Source organism: Rissa tridactyla, chromosome 5 (assembly GCF_028500815.1).
Source record: "Rissa tridactyla isolate bRisTri1 chromosome 5, bRisTri1.patW.cur.20221130, whole genome shotgun sequence".
NCBI classification, from domain to species: Eukaryota; Metazoa; Chordata; class Aves; order Charadriiformes; family Laridae; genus Rissa; species Rissa tridactyla.
This window is the reverse complement of record NC_071470.1, coordinates 11,979,063-11,994,032: the sequence shown is the minus strand read 5'-3', so window position 1 is coordinate 11,994,032 and position 14,970 is coordinate 11,979,063. Positions and strand designations below refer to the sequence as shown.

At 46.5% G+C, this 14,970-nt stretch overlaps 1 protein-coding gene across 3 annotated transcripts in view; it reads right to left on the bottom strand.

The window, feature by feature from the left end:
• The window catches only part of LNX1 (ligand of numb-protein X 1), a 116,729-nt gene that overhangs the window by 73,657 nt on the left and 28,102 nt on the right, over nucleotides 1-14,970 (bottom strand). For 2 of the 3 annotated variants that reach the window (XM_054203192.1, XM_054203194.1), the window contains exon 2: nucleotides 12,775-12,907. The gene's annotated coding sequence lies outside the window, so the exon portion shown is untranslated. Of the gene's footprint in view, nucleotides 1-2,470; nucleotides 2,542-12,774; nucleotides 12,908-14,970 lie in introns of those variants that run through there. The other variant, XM_054203193.1, reaches the window with a different exon arrangement.

Sequence of the window (14,970 nt, the reverse complement as noted above, 5' to 3'; positions counted from 1 at the left end):
TCTCCCCGTGCACCACGCACCAGAATACAGCCAACCCCAACATTTTGTTGCCTCATGGATATTCCCAAGGACAGCAACTCTTGCTCCCTGCTGGCAGGAGACCCAATGCGTGGCTCCCATCAGCTAGCCTGATGAAAGCTGGGCTCCAAGCCCTGCATTGAGGCACAGCAACAGGAGCACGGGCATCCGAACCCCTCCCAGGCTTATGCCCTAAACCTGAAAGTACCGCTCCTCCGCTCCCACATGTACAACACATCAACTCCCCTGATACGAATTAGGTACAACTGGGAATGATGCTACGGCTCGGAAGTGACTACAATTATTTCCACAATGACAATGGAGAAAGAGAGGCATTGCTGCCCTAAGACCATGCTCTGCTGCAGCAAAAATGATGAGAGAAGCCTCAGTGGATGCAAGGCCAGACTGCCCTGGCCACATCATGGATGCTCTTTATGAACCTGACATGCTAATTCATTGCTAGTGAAAAAGTGTAGGTGCAGGGAGCTGTACCTGAATTTTACAATGCTTACATAAATTACAAATACTTGTTACAGCACAGGGAAACAAAACTATCCACGCTAATTAGTAACAGGCATTGAATTTTTAGGAGGACTTAATTCAAGTCCTGTGGCCTCCATTATTTAGAAAATTTATTGAGGACAACAACATAAATTCTGGAAAAAAACCCCCAATCTATCAGTCTCTTCTGGCTAATCTGGTCCGTGTTGACCCATGATCATAGAACCACAGAACCATAGGGTTGGAAGGGACCTCTGGAGATCATCTAGTCCAACCCCCTGCCAGAGCAGGGTCACCCAGAGCAGGTTGCACAGGAATGCGTCCAGGCAGGTTTGGAATGTCTCCAGAGATGGAGACTCCACCACCTCTCTGGGCAGCCTGTGCCAGTGCTCTGCCACCCTCAAAGTAAAGAAGTTGCTCCTCATGTTTAGGTGGAACTTCCTATGCTCAAGTTTGTGCCCGTTACCTCTTGTCCTGTCGCCAGGCACCACTGAAAAGAGCCTGGCCACATCCTCCTGACACCCACCCTTTACGTATTTAGGGTGGATGTCAGGATATTTTAGTATTTAAATATTTTAGTATTTAAGTATTATGATGAACCTTAAAGTGCTGGACATAGCAAACAATGAAATGATTGCCGTCTGTCCTTGGGAGGTGACTATACCACCACAGGAGTCAGCACGGGGGGCGTGCGATGGAGCTGTTGCACAGATTTGGTCTGTGCAATGTTTGCAGTCATTTGTATTTACAGCATTTAAGCGCTGTCATAACAAGCTACATAATTAATTTCATGTCCTTTTAGGAAACTTAAAGCCTCGGTGTTAAGTTTTGCTAACCGTTCCTCTTGAACAATGTAGAAGAGAAGGAAAAGAGGATTTAAAATTGACCTGCTGATAATCAGTGCGTATTTCTACTTCTTCTATTAACTATGAATAATAAAATACGCTTTGAGCAAGGAACCCTGTACAGGTAGATGGTAAACCACTGCTAAGTGAAAAAAGGCGATTATTACCTTGCCGAAATTCTCTTCTTTGAGGCCCGTGCTTGGGGGAGGGGGAGAGGGGAAAGGAGGGGGGAGGAATCTTAGGTCCATCTGCAGTCAGTGTCAACACCACTGGCAACCTCAGCAGGGTGAGGATGTCACCTTGGCAGTCTACGCGAGAGCCGTATTTGCAGGGAGCGGTTGCTGCATGGCCTATTGGCAGGAGGAGCATTTAGATGTGGTGGTGGTGCCATGCCCAAGAAAATAACACCAGCGTTTGCCACTTTGCTGCTATGCAGGATGTTTTCAACAACTTGGGTCTCAGATTTAGCATAATGGTACAGCGCCTAGCAGCTTCACTTAGATAGATAAAATTAAGCTTGTAAGAATTTCAGGTGTTGGGACACTGCAGTAAACCAAGCTCCAGTTCAAGGCAGAGACCTGAACCACAGGAATATGGTGCAAATGATGAAGGAAGAACACTAGGTTGAGCAGCCTGGTCTAGTGGGAGGTGTCCCTGCCCATGGCAGGGGGTTGGAACTAGATGATCTTTAAGGGTCCCTTCCAACACAAACCATTCTGTGATTCTATTCTATGACTGTCGTCCTGGATATGAATATTGCCAAGATTTAAGCCACAGGCTGGAATGAGAATGGTCACATCAGGGCATGAAATAACCTTTTTACTAAAGTGAAAGCCAGTATCATAGTAACACATTTTTTTAAAAAGTTACTCAACAGACTGCACCAATTTGAAGGAGTTTGCACCTTACGGGTCTTCACTGCTTAGGAATTTGCAGCCACCAGAAGTGTTTAAGGGAACAACAAAACAAATGCAGACAAAAAGCATGGGTAGTAAACATGGAGAGCAGGTAGAGAGAATGCCTTTCATCTCCTCGCACAGTCAAGCCCGTAGTTGTCCCATCCCAATGAAGCATTTAGGCAACCTTAAGCTTAAATCCTGACTTACCATCAGGGTTACGCTGGCAGGAGCGTAGGGAGAGGAGGGCTCGCCGAGCCGAGTGGCAAAGCCCCACTGCCTCCAACCACCAACCCCGTCAAATATTAACCCAGCACTTCAGGAGGCTGCACTTGGAAGTAGCGCGGCACAAAATGGAAGAAGCTTCAGGTAGCAGAAAATGAGTAACCAAGTCTAAAGGAGAAAGAATTAAGTGATGAATGATAGTGAGGAAGTGGCTAACACAGGAAGGAATAAATAGATGCCTAAAGGCCAGAGAAACAGTGATGCAGTAGCCTGGAAGGGCAGCACCCGGCTTAAATCCCAAATGGTGAAAGACAAGTCAGTGAACAGGCATCACTGGAAAATGAATGAGTGACACAGATGAGCTGCAAAACAGGTAGAGGAATTTAGCTCTGGCTACTCTGAAGTGGCGTGGCTTGGGGATAATGAAATCCTCAGAGTCAAGGGAAAGGCCACCAGCATGCAAAGGGAAAATGGATTCTGAAAAGTACAGTAAGATCCCTAAATGTTAGTTGGTTTTGTTTGTTTTGTTTTTTTTTTCTGTGTGTATTTAAGTAACATTTTTTTAATGCTCCTGTGTTATTTTTGGACTCTAAGCATGTACATAACAAATCCTTATACCCATTGATTAACAGGGGATGCCTTTCCTTGCCCTGTTTCTCTGCTGCACAACCCCGTAAGCCGCAGAGGTACTACCGACAGAGCCGTCCTCCTCTTCTTAGCCAGACCGTCCTCCTCCTCCTACAAATGCGCACCTCTGAATGAGTCACAGCCATCCTTTCATGCGGTTCAGCATGGCACTGCATGGTCAACACTGCTAGGAGAGTTGGCACCTTTAACTCTTTAAGGAGGCCTCAGCCCAGCCGCCAGCGGGTAGAGGTGGGCAGGTCAGGAGATCTGGGCATTGTCCCCATCTAGTGGCTCACCCACACCGGGGAGAAGAGTGGATCACAGCCCAGAGGGAGCAGAGGTCCTCCTTCACCCTCTAGCAAAAGCACAAAACCCTCGGGTTAGGCAGGGTTAGCTGTGATGACACGCAGGAGATCGTACCCCTTACTGCTCCTGTGAGCGTCCGGGTTACAAAATCACTCCACCTATCTCATATTCAGGGTTTTATGATGAGGTACCAAGATGAATGCTTACACAAAACTATTTGCCATTAGTTAGGTAAATTTTCACGCTGTTTTAATTTATCATCTTTCATCAAACTGTTTTTCCTGGTAGCGGGCTTCCCAGCTTTCCCGTTATCATGTTTTGTGCTGCTAACTGCATGTCTCTGACTAAAGTTTTTTATAGATTACACTGACCTTACCCTTCAAGGCAGTACTTATTTTGGAGGCCATTGAGCAGCCTATTTGTTTCACAATACTGGACAACAGTTGTGGCAAACATTATAGAGTGACCCGTACTCCAGTAATACCTGTTATACAGTATTTTCCATCCAAAAAGACAGCGATTCACATTCCAAAGATCTGGCTAAAAAATATCATATGATAATTTGCACCAACCTTGGCACAGCTGCACTTAAGTCCAAAGGGGTGAGTCAGTGAGCCTAGATTTGAAACTTTGCTCAAAAGAAGGTTATAAAACACTGAAGTGCCTAAAACCTTATCATCATGTCTTAGGACCAGTGTTCCTCCTGCGTGTATCTTTCTCTCTCTTTTTTCCCCCTCCCCTCTTATTTTTAAATCTGTTCTATCTATAGAGAAGCCACAACGTTTTCTCTCTGCCTGAGGTGTAATCAGTAGCAGACCATCTCCAGCAGAGGTTTGTTATAGGCAGAGGTGAGATGCACACCTTCAGGTAAAAAGTCAGAAGCTGGAGAAGAGTTGGGGATCCCGGAGATATCGATTTAGCAGATCAGAGTTCAGTTTGACTTTTAAGATTATAGGAAAGACTGTTAGAGCTGGCTCTTAGACAAAAATAATTGTATTTAAAAGTTCAGCACATCAGTACAGAATGTCTCTGGGACAACAAACAGGAGCTCCAAAACCTCTCCTCTGCCAGGCCCCAGCTTTAAAACAGCTGGTGTTTCAAAGTTATTATTAGTCAAAAAGTCCTTCTTAGAGCTTATAACAATCAAAGCACTTTGCAGAGCCTTCAGTGATGAAAGGCATTTCCAACTGAATAGAAAAATCCGACAGTACAGTAGGTGAATAACCCCGACTTTTTAAGTTGTAGCTCAAGCTGTGAAACCCAACAGAAATGTTATAGTGTGCCTGCACGCACAATAACTTCAAAAACCAGAACCAGATTTTTTGGAAAAAAGAAAAAAAAAAAAAAAAAGGTTTTCTCTGTGGCTCATGCTGGAATTTACAGAATAAACCAATGCTGGAAAAAGTTTTTTGTTGTGGAATTATGTATCTGAAACCTCTGTTAGGAATGTATGGAAATACATTCTCCTTTTTTGTCTCTCGCACGCCCACGCAAACCTGAAGTGCTCTTCCTGACGATCTCATGGATACCAAACTTTACTCAGCATGCTAAAATGAAAAAAAATTCAGCCCAGAAGTAATTTGAGAATATTAGGAACAGCTGGACAAGATTTGAGTGAAGAGAAGATATGAATAAGACAGTACGTATCCTCAGGTTAGCCTACCCACACTATGAGGAACGAGTCCTGTGAATGAACTCACCTCAGCAGAAGGTAGTATTGCTGGGAAGCCTTGCTGCTGGCATGCCTCTAGCTGCCGAGTGTTGTGTCGCTCGAGGTAACAATTTCCGTTTCTTGCTTTTTGCAAAGTTCAGTAAACCCACACTGGGACCAAGAGCTCATGCCAGAACTACAAGCTGGGAGTCCAAGCGCGAAGAGGAGTGGTGGCGAAGCGGGCAGGCTGTGGGTAACTGCTCCTCAAAGGCACAGGGTCTACCTGCTCAAAGGAAGTCAATCATGTGGCCGAAGCCAGACTGTGCGAGCAATTATGATTGACTCCTCAAGTGCTTCCTAAACATGTGCTCATCCTAATTGACATAATAAATGCCATCGGCATTTCACATACTAAATTAGAAAATTGCCTTGCTAGTTATGTAACAAAGGGAGCGTTACCGCTCTGATTTGGCCGATTGCTCCGGCCGGCTTTGGCAGGGCTGGCAACCTCACAAATACCACAAGCTTGCTTCCAGCCATTTGAGCAAATCACTACACTGTATTTGTGTGGCTGGATAACCGCGTGCCCCAGCCGCCTTTCAGGATGCTGGCAGCTAGGAATAGGTACAACAGTCCATTCAAGCTGCGTGAGGGACTTCATCCCTGGTCCTGGCTCCAGGTGTGTCTGCTGCATCTCTGGGAAACTTGTCTGCCCACCCTCCTTGTGTTTCAGAGCAAAGAAATGTGGGCCTGTGGACCACTATGGAGCTATGGGGTGCTCCAGCCAGGTGCTCCTCAATTCAGCCCCCAGGCATATATGGACCCACACAGGGCACATCACAACAGTGAGACATTACACAAAAACCGTACCGCTGTAAAGTGCAAAACTTAGAATAAAATGCACTTGCTTTAAAATAAATAAAATAAAACAAAATGCTCTGCACCTTCAGTATGAATTTGGTTCCTGATGTTAACTCCATGACACTGCTTCTACCCTGATTCCCAAAGAAATAGGGCAGTTCGGCACTTATTCTGTCTCTCTGTGAGTCTCTTTGTTCGTCCCTGCTCTTTTTCTCCCCAGTACCTTTTGGATTCATTTTTCAAATTCAGTCCACTGACAAAATGGCAGAAGCCTCCATATACACGAAATTATCACAGTTACCACGAGAATAGGTGACTGGGCAGGAAAGAGAAAAAAAAAAATAACGTTCCCACAAAAAGCAAGGCTGCAGAGTAAACCCAAACCATACTGGATATCAAGACAGATAGGCAGGAAAAAGGAGCTATGTATAGCCAGCCCTCAAGAAAAATTAATGTTGGAGCTACATCATATTAGACAAAGGCACAGGGAAGTAGTGTTCACTAATTCTTCTGCTCACTGAACCCCAATATGTAATCCAAAAAGCTTGTTCTCCTTCTCTTCCCCATTTCCACCTTCCATGCCTTACCACGCACAGCAGCACAGGCGCTGAGACAACCCATACAGTCTGAACAAAAAGGTTTCTCCCTGGGCACGTCCCTTGCTTTCTGGCTTCCTAAAGGGTGGGTGCACTTCCTACTGCGTTCCCAAGGCCAAATGTCACCAGCCTCTTGGAGAAGAGCAAGATGCCCCTTCCTCCACCGTGCATCGTTCAGCTACTCTCTGAGCTGAAAGAGTGCAGCAAAACTCCCCGTGACCCTGATCCATCGGGGGAAAAATCAGCCCTCGATGTGACTGCAAGCTGCTGCCAGCATGCTATGGTAAGGGGCTAGGGGGGTACTGGGGCGCAGAGAAAAGGGGTTCATCATGCATGGAAGATGGAAGGCACACCTGGATGGTGGCACCCTGGTTGCCAGTGGTGCCTATTTAGTCTCAGAGAAGACTTGCTTGTCCCGATTAGGATGTTTTGCTCACTACGCTTTGAAGATTCTGTACCTTCAGACAGCAGGTAAGTAATCTTGTTGACTTCCCAATCTGCGGGACAAAGAACATCTACCAAAAAAATCCCACCCCACCCTCAGCACCCTCTAAAATGCTTTAAAGTAGCCTTTGTCTCTTTTGTGGTGCAAACTCCAGTGTGGTTGGTGAGGATAAAGGACAACCTGCCCAACTCACTCGCAGCTTCGTGACGTGCGAGTGGCTCAGCCCGAGAGCACCTGAACTCCCCTGTTCGATGTTCGCTCCGCATGGACAAACACAACAAACTCAACAAAACCGCTGCAAGAGCTACCAGCATCTGCACGAGCAAGCCGGCATGCCGACCACGTGTCCTCTGCGCAGGCCTGCCCTACTTAACTGGAAAATAACAACGCAATAGGCAAAGAGAAATGCACGGGAACGTGAAAATCTTAACTTAATACAGATTCACAGTAAGTCTTAATCTCTCCTCGCAATCCTCTCCCAGGGCCCCAAGCGGGTCAGCAAGGCAGACAGGCGATGCCACCTCTCTGCCCCTCAGTGCCAGGGGCGGGAGGAGCTGCTGGAGAGGGAAGGAAAGGGCAGGGGCAGAAAGCAGTGCGGAGGACTTCTGCCCCGGGGGACACTGAAGCCTTACACCTCACCCCGTCTCCCACGGCCACGGTGCCTGCCGCCCTCAGACCACGCAGCACCTTCTCACATGTGACCACGAGATAGCATTTAATAACCGCAAAGTGCAGAACACGTGAGGGAGAACCCTGCTAATAATACCTAATGAAGCAAGCTGTGCTTTAATTACACCGTGCCTTTACAACTGCTCCTCTGATCCAGGAGTCCCTTAATGCTTGACAAACTACTTAATGAGTTCTCACAACACCCCGTGGGGACCTTTTTTAGGAGCAGCCCGCAGCACGGTTAGGTGAGGAGGGGAAGGGGCAGCTGGCCGCTCCCACGCCATGGGGGGACGCCACGGCTCCTGCGATGCCGATGCCCGGCCTCCATCGCAAGAGTCCTTGTGCAGCAACGGGGCCACAGAGATGCTCTCAGACCTGATCCGAGGGAAAGCCCTCACCAACTCCTGACTTCTGGGACTGCATCCTCTGCTTGCTGACCATGCACTCATGGCGGGGGGGGAACGGCAGCAGCTTGCAGCATCTGGCTCCCTGCTGTGACTAGTCTAAGCAACAGAAGCGAGTGCTTTAGTAAAACCTCTGGCCCATTGCACTCAATGGCAAAATTAAGTGAATTCAATGGAGCAAGGGTTTAATCAGCTGTATCTCAATTCTACTTATGTTGCACCTAACTCCAGTACTATGATTTATATATAATTATTATTATTAAAGATTATATATATAATCTATCATTTAAGTTATAGATCTGTAAATGCCTATAACAAACTATAGCTCACTATTTCCTTCTCCTGCCACTGGAATCCACAAAAAATCACTGAACACACAAATTCTAACCAGAAAAACAGTCTCTGTTGAAGAGCTGCATGAAACAGTGACGCTCTGCTCTTTGAAATAACGCAATCTGAAAGCATTCCCTGCCACCCAGTCACAGCTGCCGGGGCCCAGTCCCATTCAGGAACCGGGAAAAAGGAGGGGACAAGGCCAGGCAGGGTAGTCAGCAAATAAATTTCAACAACTTAGGAGAGCAGTACAGCCCAGAGGCAGCCTCCTAAATAATAGGCAGGCACACAATATGCAGCTGCAAACAGAAATTTCAGGGAGCAAGGGAAAGAAGCTTGGATGAGCTTGCGGGCATTTTGCAATGCCGAGTGCTGAATTTTATATTTAAGAAAAATGCGGTGTTTGAAAGAGGGAAACATATTGCACACTGAAGAGGCTGAAGCCAGCAGCCCAACTACTTGTGGTCTGACTGCCGGCTTTCTGGTGCTAACACCGGTTACTTTTTGGGTCTCGAACTAACAGCATGCTGCCTTTCACTCAGTTATCTCTCTTACGAGGTAGTGCTGACGGGGCCCATTTATCTCTGCCGATAGTCCCTATTGCTCGTTTGGGAGCGAGCTGTGTGCTAGAGCTTATAACCCTCTTCCAAATGGAAAGGACTGGGCACACACGAGGTATCGCAGCAGGGGTGGAAGCAGCTCTCTAGCTAAGGCTGTGCAATAGTTTCCATTCCAGGGCACTTTTTTGCAGCAGTCTAATGACTAAGATCCCTGTCCAACAAATGCCTCAGCAAATAAATTTTGTTTATTACAGTGACCAAGCCCTCAGCTACTAAAACACATCCTCTAGAGCCTGGTTCTGCCCTCGCCTGCTCAGTGCTGGGACACGGCAGCCCTGAGTATGGTACTACTCACTGGACTTGATTCGTCACTGCTTTAATTGGAGCTTTGTGGGAAATGCCCGATAAAGTCCATTGCTAATTAACATGCATGGGTTGCTGATGGCCTTGTAACATTCTCCTTAAAATAAAGAGGCTTACTAAGGTTTTGTCAGCCAGGACACGCGAGTGACACCAGCCTGGGAAAGGTAGTTAAGTCTGTGGCTGAATTAATATCTGCTTCCCGAACCGGTTCTGTGGGTGTGGAGACCAACTGTGGGCTGCTTAATCCCCTGATGAGAAACCAATTAGGAATTACGTGCTCAAACTGTCCTGCTTCCTGCATCCTTCCCCACGGTCAGATGTGAACTGCTGCATGTAGGCAGGCAAGGGGATTTTTTTATTCTTTGAAAATCCTCCTACGAATCATAGCTACTTCAGTGTCTCAGACCCCTTTTGACTGGATCTAGACTGCAATATTCTTCTAAATAGCAGTAGGATGATCAGCTGACTCCTCAGACTGTAACTATGAAACCCCATGTTCTTCCTGTGTGAACTGATAGTTAAATATATAGTATAAAAAGCTACAAACAAGAATCTGGACAACAGCAAATAAAATAACAGCATCACCCATATTTTTTGCCATCAGCGTCTCAACAGTGTCTATATCATGTAGCTATAGGCGTGGAAAGCAAATGACTAGGGAATAGACAAACAAAAAGCGGACTGGAATTATATCCAAAAATCAGATCAAAATCTACCTGCTTTCAGACAAGCCATTTGCTGAAAAGATGCATCAATCCAGACAGAGAAGTAGTCATCATCCCTTAATAAGAAATTACTGGCACATGGAAACCATTGTTTCACTAAGGCTCTTTGTTTCAGTAAGAATGGTGCAGGTGTATTAAAGTAAAACTGGAGGACCAAGGAGAGGGCTGCCAGGAGCCGATAGACAGGTAGGAAGTTTCAGGGTGTTTAGCTCCTTGATTTCCTTGTAAAGGAGTAATTGGTGTTTACTCAGAGGGATGACAACAGTACGAAGCTGGAGGCAGTTGTACGTGACAGGAGCTGCCAACTAACCGTTCCCTGAACGTGAACCGAAGGTGACAGTTTCTGGTTCCGCGTCGAGTTCCCTCGAATCACGTGATTCAGGTAACGATCCTTTTTACAGGTTCAGCTTGAGCCTTTGGGGAAAGCCTCGGAAAGATTGACTGCATCTTTGCGCATCCCAGTTTCTAGAAGCAAAAAGTCCCGTGGAAGAAGTGGACGTGCCCTGCGAACAAGGGCCAAGTCAAGCAGCCTTGCGTGATACCAATGTCTGGCCATTTTAACCTGAGAGGGCCTTTGTTAGCTTCCCAAAAGGCTCTGGCCACAGCGTCCCTCAAAACCAGCCCCAGACCTCCGTCTGCCCCTGCAGTGCGAGGCCGGGACCGACAGCTCCAGAAATAGCGGGCAGCTTCCCTCCAGCAGTCAGCCTGGAGGAGACTCTCTGCATCTGAAAGCCTTTACTAATTTACCTTCCTGCTGGAAACAATGTAGTTTGATTTCCTGGTTCGCAGTGAAATGAAGCTAATCTATCATCTCATCCTGCGTGCAAGATTTATTCACGTTTTGCAAAAGAAAAGCTGTGCTGGGGGAAGATGCCAGCACCTTCAAACTTCTTCCAAAAGACAATTCAATTTTCTCTTCTGATAGACGATCACAGCCCAGAGCCAGGAACATTCCTTTTTCCAACTCTGTGCTACAATGAAGTCCTGATGCAGTTAATGTTCAAACACATGGGCTTGGAACGGCCTTCCCAAAAGCAGAACTCGTGCGAGTGAAGGGGAGGACGTTTGTATGGGACCACAAACAAGTAAGGGAAATTAGCAGCAGGAGAAGGAATATTTTCAGGTGACAAGCAAAAGATAATGAAGAGACAAGCTTCCGCAGATTGATTCAATTTATGTTTTTGGAAAATACACATAGGCTCTGAGGTTTGGGGTGGAAGAATAGAAAATGGCAAATTAGTAACAGATTACTTCCTTAAGAGGAATTTTCAGTCTCAGGAAAGTGGATGGGAGTATTGAGGATACAACTCCTTGCAAGGCAGCAGCTTTCCAAATGCCTGACGGTGAATCCTAGCATTTATTTATAGATCATCATTTGTGCTTTTCCAGCAATAGCAGATAACAGGCAGTGCTGATTCAATAACGTGGTGGAGCTGCCTTGATGTCGTTCTGCATGAACCTGAATGAGCAAACAAAAAGCACTTTGGAGGGTGGGATGAACAGGGAGCTCCATTCCTACAGGAGACGATGGGAAAACAAGTGCCTTGTGTAGTGCCCAGTACAGTCACCAAAGGTATTCTTGCTTTTCCTGCTCTTGGAGGAACCCTTTCCTAGCCATCAGGCAGCAGGGGAAAGCATGAACTACAAGTGTAATATGCACATCTTTCCTGTTGGGGTTTTTTTTTTTTTGTGTTGTTTTTCCTTGGTAGGTGTCAAAGCAACGCAGATCTTGATGCAAGTAGTCCATCCCTAGTCATTAAAAACACCCCAAGACGTGCCTAGCTTTAAATGTTTGAACAGGTCCTGCTGATTTATGTACTTGGACCTCTACTCTACTGTGTATGCTTCAGTGTGCGAGGATGTCCACGTATCCTCATGGCAGTCCTGGGTCCTACGTTGGCACGTCCACGCATGTACCATGTTCCTACATGGACCATCAGGGTCACCAGTAGAAATGAAACTTATAAAATGTTCTGTGTATTCGCATGTATTCGCAGGTTTGCAACCATTGCACGTATCTGTACTGAATTACACGACGATTTGAGTTACAAACTGAGCATAAGTGGAGGAGAACGTGAGCTAAGGTAAAAACTAAACCAAGTTTTCTTTCTCTCCTCACCTCAGGTGCAGTTATATGCTTAAAATCACACTGCAAGACACAGCAGGGGCAAATGTAGCCTTGATTTACCTCCTACTGTAGGCTGCAGCGAGACTGTGGGTTTTAACCTGGGGGAGGGGAAGAAATGGGTTTCCAGAGGATTAATAAAACGACGGGCTGAAGCAGCTGCAGTACAAATGGCACCTCTCCACAGACAATCGGTTGGATTTTAGCACACTTTACTGAAGAAGTAAACCTTCTTAGCAAAAGGAAGACAGAAAACCAAACGCATCAAGCTAACAAAAAGGTAATGAAGTAAGCATGGCGCTCTTGCACGTCTGTGTGAACACAAGTAGTATTTTAACACCAGCTACCAAGGAACGTAAGATAGGTACGTTATATGGCCTTCTCCAGGAGATTATGAAAATAATCCCGGCATTAGATTATGGGGAGACTGAATCGCTAATGACCGACACAGTAAATATTCATCGCTGCCTTGCCGCGTGGCACTCTCCCTCCTGCCGCAAACCGGGGCCGGTTTGTTTGCCGGAGCATTTCCTTCCGCCTTTGCTCCTCTGGAACAATCTGTGCCCAACCAAAGGGTAAAAGCATGAACAGTACAAAAAAACCAATACAAGCCTTTAAACTCACGTGTCACCGTGTCTCTTGTCCGCTGCTGGCGGAGTCGTGTGGGGGTAAAAGCACGGGTTTGGGGCAGGGACACCGCGCTCAGCCGTCAGCCCCGGCTCCGCGGGCAGAGAGCAGCCGCCTCAGACGGGGGAGCCTGTGGCATGACAGAAGGTACAAAGAAAAGCTGAATTGCAGAAACCTGGGCAATTTAAGGTTTAGAAAACCACACCCTCCCGGTCATTTCTCCCGCAGGCAGATAAGCGTGTGCAGGCTGCTCAGACAACACTGTAATTTGAAGCTTTTACTTTTCTTTCCGGCATATACCAAAGTCCATTTTCAGTTTGGCCCTTCCTTGCGTTTCTTTTCTTCTTTCAGCCTTGCAATCAAAACTGTTCAAATTTAATTAAAGTCAAGGGGACCATCTTGAAGGTTGCTTCAAGACAAAAGATTCCTCTTGTCTTTCCCCTTGGAAAAGGAAGATGAGGCCCGCAATCTCTAACCCCGAGTCCATGCTTTGGAAGCTGGATCTTCACCTTGTTCCTGCACACTTGAAGTTGGTGGTGAAGACTTGAACCATGTAAGAGCAATTTGTAAACTCCGGAAGCAGCTGGATGAAAATACAAGCTCTGCTAATTTCCTGACCCTTGCAAAATAAAGACCTCTTTAAGACCTCTCATCTAGTAATTTTTAGTTTTAAAAGTACCCAAGAAAGGGGTAAGATGTTATACTGCAGATAAGGTGTTGTACTGCTGCACTGTAATGCAAAAGCTGAGTGTGCATGTTAATTATGAAAGCAGTGGCAGCAAAAAAAGATATTTTTTTTTAAAACATATTTTCAATGGAGGAAAAGAAACCCTGATCTCCCAACTACACGAATCACTAATACATGCAATGACTTCAGCCATCATGAGCATTTTCTCCTAAGGAAGGAATTGTTATTCAGGAAGCAAGGCAACTTCGGAGCGGGACTTGAAGCAAGCAACTGCTGTACACGCCGAAAACAGGCGGAAGGAAATCCCCAGCCCCTGATATAAACATCTATGGCTAACCAGGTCTTGGCCTCCAATCCGTTCTTACGCAAGTTTGTTTGCCTTCAAACATTTTAAAAGCATACTTGCTACTTGTGATTATAAAATCCCTTGTTAAATATTTGTTTTAAGAAATCATCAAGGGACCTGTCAAGTCCTACCAGCGAGTGTGACCGTCACGCCCTTAGCCTGATGGATGCTTCTTTGCAGCAGTGTTTGCCTTTCCTGCCCTGACGGCACTGCGCCCCGGCTCCCAGTTGCTGGAGGAAAGCTGGGATGGGTCCCTGCCGAGCCAGCCTGCCAGTGCTCGGTTGCCCAAAACCCAGGTGTGTGCTGGCAGTGCCCTGCTGGAGCTGCTGCTCTTCCTCCGGGATGGATGGAATACGGAGAGACACAGCCCGCACGGGACCAGATGTCCACGGCAGTCACAAGGCCAGATATGCAAAAGCCTCATGCGTCAGCCGCCTGCAAAATTGAACTATGCATATGCAATGTACTTTTAAAAAACATGCTTAAGCTACAGAAGCTTAAACATTAGCAAATACATCCCGCGTGGAGCAAAGCGTGTGTTTAAATCCTTCCTCGCATGGGAGGTCTCTCCGAGGCTGATCGCCCTAGATCAGAAAGCCCAGAGCCCTGCTGTCACAGGTGACCACATCAGACACTCTCAGTTACAGACTTAATTTCCATTTTAGAAACTAGCCAAGTTTTCACCCCCTCCCACAGCCAGGAGGCTTTTCTAAGTTTCCAGACTCAGGGCCAGTTCAAACTCATTTGTTCTCATGCCAGTGTTACTGGATTGCTTAAATAGCCTTTCCCATCTCATGACATGTTTTCCTATTTTCCTTCCCACTCGAACTCTCTAAGTCTCTGCTCAGAAGAAAGACTCTCCGCTCTCCTGCTCGCCCAAACAGCCCTCTTGGGCACTCATTCCTGTCTGAATTCTTCGCTCTGGAATACGGCATTAATACTTCCTTACCCATACCAGGCAAATTATTTCCCCAGAAGGCGAATTATTTATTGGCTCTGAACCGAAGAGCTGGTGAGCTGTACCTGTTGATGGAAGAACCTGTGTTGAACCTGTCTTTCATCTGCTGGGGAGGAACATAGAAGGATCTCCTCCAAACTACAGCCTGTGCACTGCATTATTTACAGATTCCCTCCTTTGCCTGCGGCCGGCTAAAGGCTC